Source organism: Embiotoca jacksoni, unplaced genomic scaffold (assembly GCF_022577435.1).
Source record: "Embiotoca jacksoni isolate LCO1_2020_lvr unplaced genomic scaffold, fEmbJac1.0.p SCAF_162, whole genome shotgun sequence".
Lineage (NCBI taxonomy): Eukaryota > Metazoa > Chordata > Actinopteri > Embiotocidae > Embiotoca > Embiotoca jacksoni.
Genome location: NW_027185299.1, coordinates 19,049 through 27,500, shown reverse-complemented (window position 1 = coordinate 27,500; position 8,452 = coordinate 19,049).

Here is an 8,452-nt window from a genome sequence, read left to right as displayed (position 1 = left end):
TCCGCCCGTCAGTTAATAAAAAGAGTCTAAGGTGACGTATCTTTCCAGAACAGACCGTCTGTGACTGTAATATAGAAACAAAGAATATATCTGCTGTCAGTTACGGTTGAGGGGGAATGTTAATAATTTAGATATTTAAGCAATTTTGACCATTAAATTGAACAGAAATCCATCTGATGACTAAGATTTTTCCCGATCAACATTCATAGACTATAAAAAGAGAGAAAGAAGGCCGTTCTCATGTAGAGTCACTTGTCCGCTGTGTGACTCCTCTCCTTAGACTGGATATCACAACAGCATGCCTCAGTTCACTTTGCTGCCTTCCTGGGACCCTTTTCTAGTGCAGAGAGGAAATAAGTGAAGCTGCTGAAGCTTGAAGAGCTGACATCACTCCAGCAGTTCAGACTCCTCTGTGGTTTGACGACAGGAAGTCCTCGTGCAGTCCAGACATGTTGGACGAGGTGAAGTCCTCCAACCAGCCGAGGGTCATTCCAACAGCTCGTCGAGTAAAAAGTCTTTCAGTTGATTTAAAGTTCCCTTTGTGTCTTTTTCTCCAGCCTCGGGCTGCGTTTGTCTCCTGACATGTCTGTCCAGCTCTGGGCTAAATCCTCCGTCTGGTCCCTCTCCGCTCGGTGTCAGTGAGACAAGTCTCCGGCGTCCTCGTCTCAAACACGAGTGATGAGCTTCCGAGAGCTGTCCTCCGAGGAGCCGCAGTTTAACAGCCTCTGGTGGAAAATGACCTTGAAAGTAACAGAAACTAAACTGGGTGCAAAATGTCTCCAATATTAAACATGATTTGAGTCTTTTGAGAGACGCTTTATTTTTCTTGAACGCCGTAGAATATTTTTGTGAACGTTGCTGCGGTGCCCGACGAGCCCAGTTCTGTGTGATTTATGAGAGCCGGTGACAGAGATCATATTTTCTCTGCAATCTCGATGTGAAAAATGAGTTTGGTCGGGTGCAAACAGACAAAAAGTGCAGCCTGAAGCAGAGACAACACAGCTGTGTGATAATTTAACAGAGGAGTGAGTTTAGAGGTTCAAGTTTTACTGTCGGGCACGAAAAGCAGTACTGCATCATGTTGGGTAAATCAAAATCTGACATTTTGCTAAATATGTTTTGGTTTGTTGGAAAAGTTAGCTTAGCATAAAGATTGGGAACAGTGGGAAACTGCTAGCTAGCTGTGTTTCTGTCAACGCAGATGGCGTCTAGAAGCCACAGAGGCTAACAGGTAATACAAAGACTCTGCGGGAAAAGATGATTTAAACATCTTCCTCAGACGTCAGCTGTTATCTAACTTATGAAGACAAATTCTACGTGACTGAAATGACAATATATTATATATGAACCTCCATGACCTCTGACCTTTCTGTAAACGTCCACAAACTCGTCACAAACAGAAGCCTTGTGAACTCGAAGCTTCTAGAAATAGTTGAGTTTTGATGTCGTGACTATCCACCAGATGGCGCCGTTCATACGGACTCTCCTCCTGTACGAGGTGAATACGACGACATTTGAACGCAGCATAATACAAGTATACAGTATCTCTAAAGCTCATCAATCAACACGTACAGAAACAAAGTGTAACTCGTGTCTGGATTTTATTTTTTAAGTTCACAGCTAGCTTAGCTTCGTCAGTTAACAGTTGATTTGTAGCTCTTTTTAGTTTTTGTCATTTTTCATGCTTTGTTTTTTTTGGGGGGTTAATTTGACTAAATAACAAAACATACACGCTAATTAGATGAGCTAATATACAGTTTTATTCAAGTTGTGAAGCGAAGCTAACTAGCTGCAGCTCCATTATTAGCATACAGACATGTGATCTTCTCGTCTGACTCTCAGTGAGAAAGTGAAACGGTTCATTTTAAGTCGTTATTCAGAAAATTGTCATGTGGATTTTATTTATAGTTCAACAAACATGCAGCTGAAAATGATTAAAGTATTTTAAGGATCAGGTGAAAGGAGATCGCTGTGATTCGATTCTGGACAGTTAGCAGTCCTGCAGCCTGCAGCCTGCACCCCCCCCCCCCCCCCCCGCGCCTCAGACCCCTGCAGCCCCCCCCCCCCCCCACCTCACCCCCCCGCGCCTCAGACCCCTGCAGCTCCCCACCAAACCAACCGGTCTAACTCCGCCTGGCCTCCTGCTTCGGTCTGAGCTCCATCTCTTGACCCCTAAACTGTCAATCACCAGCAGCTGCAGCCCGGATCCAGCAGCCCGCTCGCTCTGTTGTCCACCTCAGGCAGCAAAACCAATTAGTGTCTGACGGCCGCAGAGCTGCTCCTCAGCTTTCCCAACTCGGGTTTTATTTTCTTCTCCCCGTGACCACAAAACAATCTGGTGCGCTGACCCGTGTCGGCGCGGGTCAGGCGGCGAGGAGTCGCTGCGGGGCGCCTCGGTGTTGTTGTGATTCACTTCTCCCCCACAATCAGACGCCGTTCGTCCCCGTTCGTGTCTCCAGAAGCTGTTTGGAGCCTCCGATCTTCGTCTTCACCCTGAAAGCACTCCAACGTTCTCAGAGGGAATCACAGAGAGGACGTAACAATCAGCAGAATCACCAGCAGCCTCCCGAACCGAGACGAGACCCGACGCTAACGACCCTCCTGCAACTGCTCACGTCTTCTATTTGCACATGAAATCTGTTTTATTGTTCTCTGATGAGACGTTTTAGAAAACTAGAGTTTACACTTTTGAGTCCAACTGAAGGAGCTTCTGTGAGCAACGCTGGAAGAAGGACACGAAATCTGACGGCATCCTTCATCTTTTCTTTCAATCATTTCATGAATTCCTCTTAATGTTGGGAAAAAAAAAAATGAAATTACTGCTGGTGCCTTGTTAAACCTCTAATTACAGAAATCCAGCAGAAGCCCTGGAGGGACATTAATGCAACAGAAGGACTGTAAAGTTGTTAAATGACAAATTGATGAGTCTTCATATAAGTTTGAATATTTTGGTTAATGGATGGCGGCTATTTAAAAACCATCTTTTCCAGGAACTTCCCTTCATCTGTCTCCACTCAGAGGAGGTCTGAAGTGTCTCAGGGTTGGTTTTGTTGGTTTTGTTGGTCGGAAGCGGCCCGTTCTGATTATTCTGTACATCAGAGACAGAAATAATGAGAGAGCTGCAAGAAAAACAAAGATAAAAGGCCTGCGGTTGTTCTGGAGCAGAAACAAAGATAAGTGCAGTAGGAAGTTCTGAGCAGGTGATTTGGCACAAAAACAGAAGTTTCACAAATTGGAGAAAAACAATAGGGAACGTTTATGGACACAAAGAGTGAGTTCAGATCATTTCAGTGTGAGTGCTTTTTACTGGCTTTCTCATGTCTAATCTCTCTGAAATCTTTCGTCCCGTGTTTTCGTCCTTTCTTTCACCTGAAAAAAAGATCAGAAGTGCCGTTAAATGATCGTTTTGAGTCTGACCGAGAAAAAATCATCAGGAAGAATTTAAAGATTAAGAAAGTGACGTTTTTCTTTGTTATTCCGTCTGTCCGTCTCTGCTCTCCTGCAGACGGCTGATAGCCAGCCGTCAGTCGGGGAGGAGGCGCTCTGATGTTTCTATCAGCAGTCAGACAAAGGAAAGAACTTCCAGCTGAGTCTGTGAAGCCATCAGCCCTCCTCCTCCTCCTCCTCCTCCTCACCACGCTGCCCTCTCACCTCCTGTCTCCTCTGTGCCTTCACTTTGTTTTTTCAGACTCCTTTCTATCTCTTTTAAAACACAGCTGTCTCCTCTGGTTTTATGTTTCACTCCTCTGTTATCTGCTCTGAGTTTCTCATTGTGTTGATCTGAAATATTTCAGCAGTCTCATTAATCTTTTCATTCCTGTTTGGTTATCAGTGTTTGAATATCAGATGAGGTTTGGGAGGCGCGGTGCTTTCGACTCGCCTCCCTCGTCGCTGTGAGTCCGTCCAGAAGGAGCTGCAACAGCCTGAACACAAACTCGCCTGATGTACCAACACATCTGTAACTCACACAGGATGGACAGCATGTATATTTAGGACCAGAGTCTAGATTGGTAGAGAGGTTGCAATAAGAGATTAACAGACACGATAAACATTCCCTCCAAGAAATCTTGATCTTGCGATCGCAATAATTAACGCAAATTCTAGTGCAATGCAGCGCTGCCATAAGCTGCAATACCAGCGAGTGCCACTAGAGGTCGGCTCCAAAAAGCCTCCGGCTCCATAGACTCCCATTCAACTTCTCTCATCAAATCCAAAGTGAATAAAATGTGTCCATCAGTTGTCTCGGTGTTGTTAGCTAAAGTCACTCCTTCTTATTAGTTTTCTGGAGGTCCATCTGAAAATAATCCCTCATTCATTAGAAAAGAAGATTCAAGAAGACCTGTTTTTGGGGGCGTGTCTGTTTGATTGACAGGCCTGTGGTGCAGTCAGGTTACAGCTGTCGGTGGGCGGGACGTAGTATCGTCAGGTTTCCGATCAGATCGGTCAGATCCACCTCTGGCTCCTCCTCCAGCTCATCCAAATATGGTCACTTCCTGCTCTGAACTAGCAAAGATGGTGATGGACAGAATCTGAACTGAAGGCTTCATAACGGCCGTTCGTTTAGTCGGATTTCATCCTTGTTTAAATTTGCACACTCATCAATACTGATGAGGTGAATCTCCTCCAGGAATCAAACTTTGTTCTTGTCCCATAAAAGCAGCAGTTTCTGTGTTAGCTGCTCTAATTCTGCGCTGATGACGGTGTTTGTTAAAAACCACTCAGCCGAATTGATCAGGATTAATTTGTTCTCACAGCAGCACAAAGAGTCAATCTTCCTGCTTTCTGTAGCCGGTGGAAACACGGCACACAGGAGATTAGAAAGTGGTGATTAGATTCTCTAGAAATTCAAAAGTCAAGGCGTTAACCACAGCAAACTATTTTCAGTTGTTTGTGCTTTCTGACTGTCTGTGATCTGATGATTTAAACTTAAATTGTTAAATTTTAATTGTTCACACAACGAAGGAATGCAGGAACTCCATCCTGCACAGTTTACTATCAAGTTAAACTCCTGCATGTTTCCCACATTCAGAACCTTCTAGAAACCAAATATTTCTCCTCCTGTGATCATTTTTCTGTTCGTGCGAAGTGTTTTTGGAGCTGCGAGGAGCGTCGAGCTGTGACGACTCTCATCAAAACCTCCGAGACCGGAGCTGAAGAGAACGAGTGAAACCACGGCAGGCGAACTCGGCCAGGGTTGGCGTTACAGCCGACTTTAATGTGCTTTAGTTTCCTCTCCCAGGGGAATCCTCACAGAACTCATTTTCTACAGCTGAAACAAAACAACACTGAGCGGGTGATTGTCGAGAGCAAAGAACAGGAGTCATTTAATATTAAACAGAGAAAGTAAAATCAATCTGAATGAGACGCATCAGAGACGAGCTTCAAAAACGGGGCAGAAGAATTACTGTAAATTTGGTCTTTGTTTGTGAGAATTAACTGTGAAAAACAAAAAAGATAAACAGGAATAAAATTAGCTTTCATTAAAAAAAAACAAATTAGATAAGATTCATTTAATTCAGATTTTCTAGTGAAGTTTTATTTTACTGTAAAAATTTCCATGTAAAAAAGTTTTATTTTGTGATGATATTTCATGCATGAAGGTAAACCGTGATTCTGTGGCCTCCGGCAGTTCATGAAAATAAAAAGTTAGTTGAGGGGATCAGTGTTTCAGCTACTGATTCTCTTCGGGGCGGACACATTCCCCGCCACAGGTGGAGTCCACAATTAACAATTACAGGAGGTTGATTCCACATGTGGTCTTTTTCATTGAAAGTAATTAAAGATTTCAGTGTCTGCAGCCGCTGTATTCAAAATAATACACCTCAGACATTGATCACAATTAAATATTATAACTGCTCAGTACAGAAATTTTAAAGGCCAAAATGTTTTTGATAATATCCTCTAATGCATAACTACAAATATACAGGCCTTGATAATAATATGGAATATTTACACTAAAAGGGGAGGCAAGCGCAATATAAGGTCAAATCTATAGAGGTACAAGAAAAGGAGGCTCGAAATACACAAAACAACTTTAAAATAATCTTTTTTTTTTTAAAGATGACACGGACCCTGAGTGAACAAATGCATGAACTATTTTTAACTGCAATACCGGGGAGTGCCACTAGGGGCTCCAATAGACTCCTATTCAAAAAAGCATCAAGCTACTGAAGTCAGTGAATGTTTCCCACAAGTCATCATGGTGTCGTTAGATAAACTCCTTCTGATCAGTGTTTCCTTCTGGAAATAACTCCAGCATTCATTACATATTAGGGCTCAAACACAGATATGTTTGGGGGCGGGGCATAGCATCCTCAGGTTCCTAATCACTACGCTCCTCCCCCAGCTCGTCCAAATATGGTCACTTCTGGCTCCAAAATAACAAGATGGCGACGGCTGAAATGTTTGAAACTGGAGGCTTCAGAATAGCCGTTCATAGGCCGACGGCTGATGTCATTGCTGGTTGCCGCTTGGTAGCTACGCATATGTTGTTACCACGGCAACCCACGCAGATAGGTTGTGATGTCTGGACAGGACAAATCCAAAACGGTGCGGACAGTCTGCCCTAAAGATCCAATCTGAGAAACAAAATCCGATTTACCTGCGGTTTGAACAATAATCTTTCTGGGCGATTTAATTCGTATGTAAATTTAAAAAAAATTCTGTTTTATAAGAAATGTGTATTTCCTGGTTCGTCAACAACAGGTCCTTAGAAGCCACGCCCACCACACGTGTCTCAGGTTAAAACGAAACTGCATCTGTCACGTCAGCTGCTTCCTGCTGACGCTCGCACCGCGTTCGGCGTCCTTTGTGCGTCCGCTGCCATGGCGATCGTTTTGTCGAAACCATTTGTCATTAAAAATCAACACCTGACAAAAAAAAGAGACGAACAGCGTCAGCGTGTTTGGTCTGAAGGAAACGAGACGCCGGCTCTGACATGCCAATCACTCAACACGTGCTACAAATATCCTGCAGGACGTTTTTATTTTATAAAACCTCGTCTCAACCGTCCGCGGTCGGCAAATTAAACTCGGCTCCACCTCAGTCTGAACACACAAACAGCAGAAAACAACAACAACAAAAAAGCTCAGTTTAAATAGATCCATTTGCAAATACATTATTCATGTTCATCCTGTAAGCACTAATACATTCCTACCTGTCGCCATGTTTCATTCATTACCTGAAGACATTTTTATTTCTGGCTGAATAAATTGTGAGGTATGTTGTGATATTTCTGGGAGGCAGTTGTGTCCACTCAGACCGAAATCTCCCGGTGGGACTAATGATTCCTGCAGCACCACAATCAGACGTACTTTAGCAGGAAACATTTCTCCAGGGGCGGCAGGATTGGGAGAATAGGAAACTGTCAAAACTTATATTCGGAGTGTTTAAAGTGGCAGCTGCACTAATGAACAAATAAAACCACCCACACCTTACTTTATTTTATTTAGTTTTCTTTTTTCTTACAGAAACTTTCTGTCCAAGTTTCGTTAAATGTAATGAATACACAGGATTCCTCTTAGCTGAAGTTTTAGGAAGTATTTTCTTCACATTGGCAGCCTGATTGATTAGAAACAGCTAAGTTTGGGGGCGTGTCTGTTTGATTGACAGGCCTGTGGTGCAGTCAGGTTACAGCTATCGGTGGGCGGGACGTAGTATCGTCAGGTTTCCAATCAGATCGGTCAGATCCACCGCTGGCTCCTCCCCCAGCTCGTCCAAATATGGTCACTTCCTGCTCCAAACCGCTCCGAACTAGCGGAGTCTATTGGAGCCAGCCCCTAGTGGCCCTCGGCGGTATTACAGTTGAAGTTCTGCATCACTTTTCAGACCCGGAGGCCGCGAACATTTTTACATATACGAGCAGTGAGCAACAGAGAAGGAGGAGTCAACAACGACGGACACGCAGACGACTGCTGTAGAAAATCTGTAGAACGTTTATGTGCAGCTAAAAAAAAAATGAGAGCAGATCTGTCACATTTAAATTCTTACTGCAGATTATTTGATCCTGATGATGTGAGTGTTCCTCAGTGAGTCTTTGATACCACTGATGCTGAGGATGTCAGTTATCAGCCTCCATCAGTGATGAATCATCTTTAAACCGACATGTTCTGATCCGTGATGCATCATCAACATGTTTCACTGCTTTCATGTTGACATCCATCAAACGTTAAAGTGCTGCAGTGGGATGAAGTTGGGTCAAATCTGGTTCTGGGTCAAATCTGGTTCTGGGTCAAATCTGGTTCTGGGTCAAATCTGGTTCTGGGTCAGCTTCATGTAACAGAGAGAAACGGGGCTGAATTTAGATTTTCAAGATTTAATTTACAAAATTATTTTCTATTATTAATTTTCTAATTTTAATTGTTTCAACAGAGAAACCATTTTTTTTGTGGATGCAGAAACAATTTTTTTCTTCACATTTAAAATCCTCCCAATAAAAAAATCCTCCTCAATC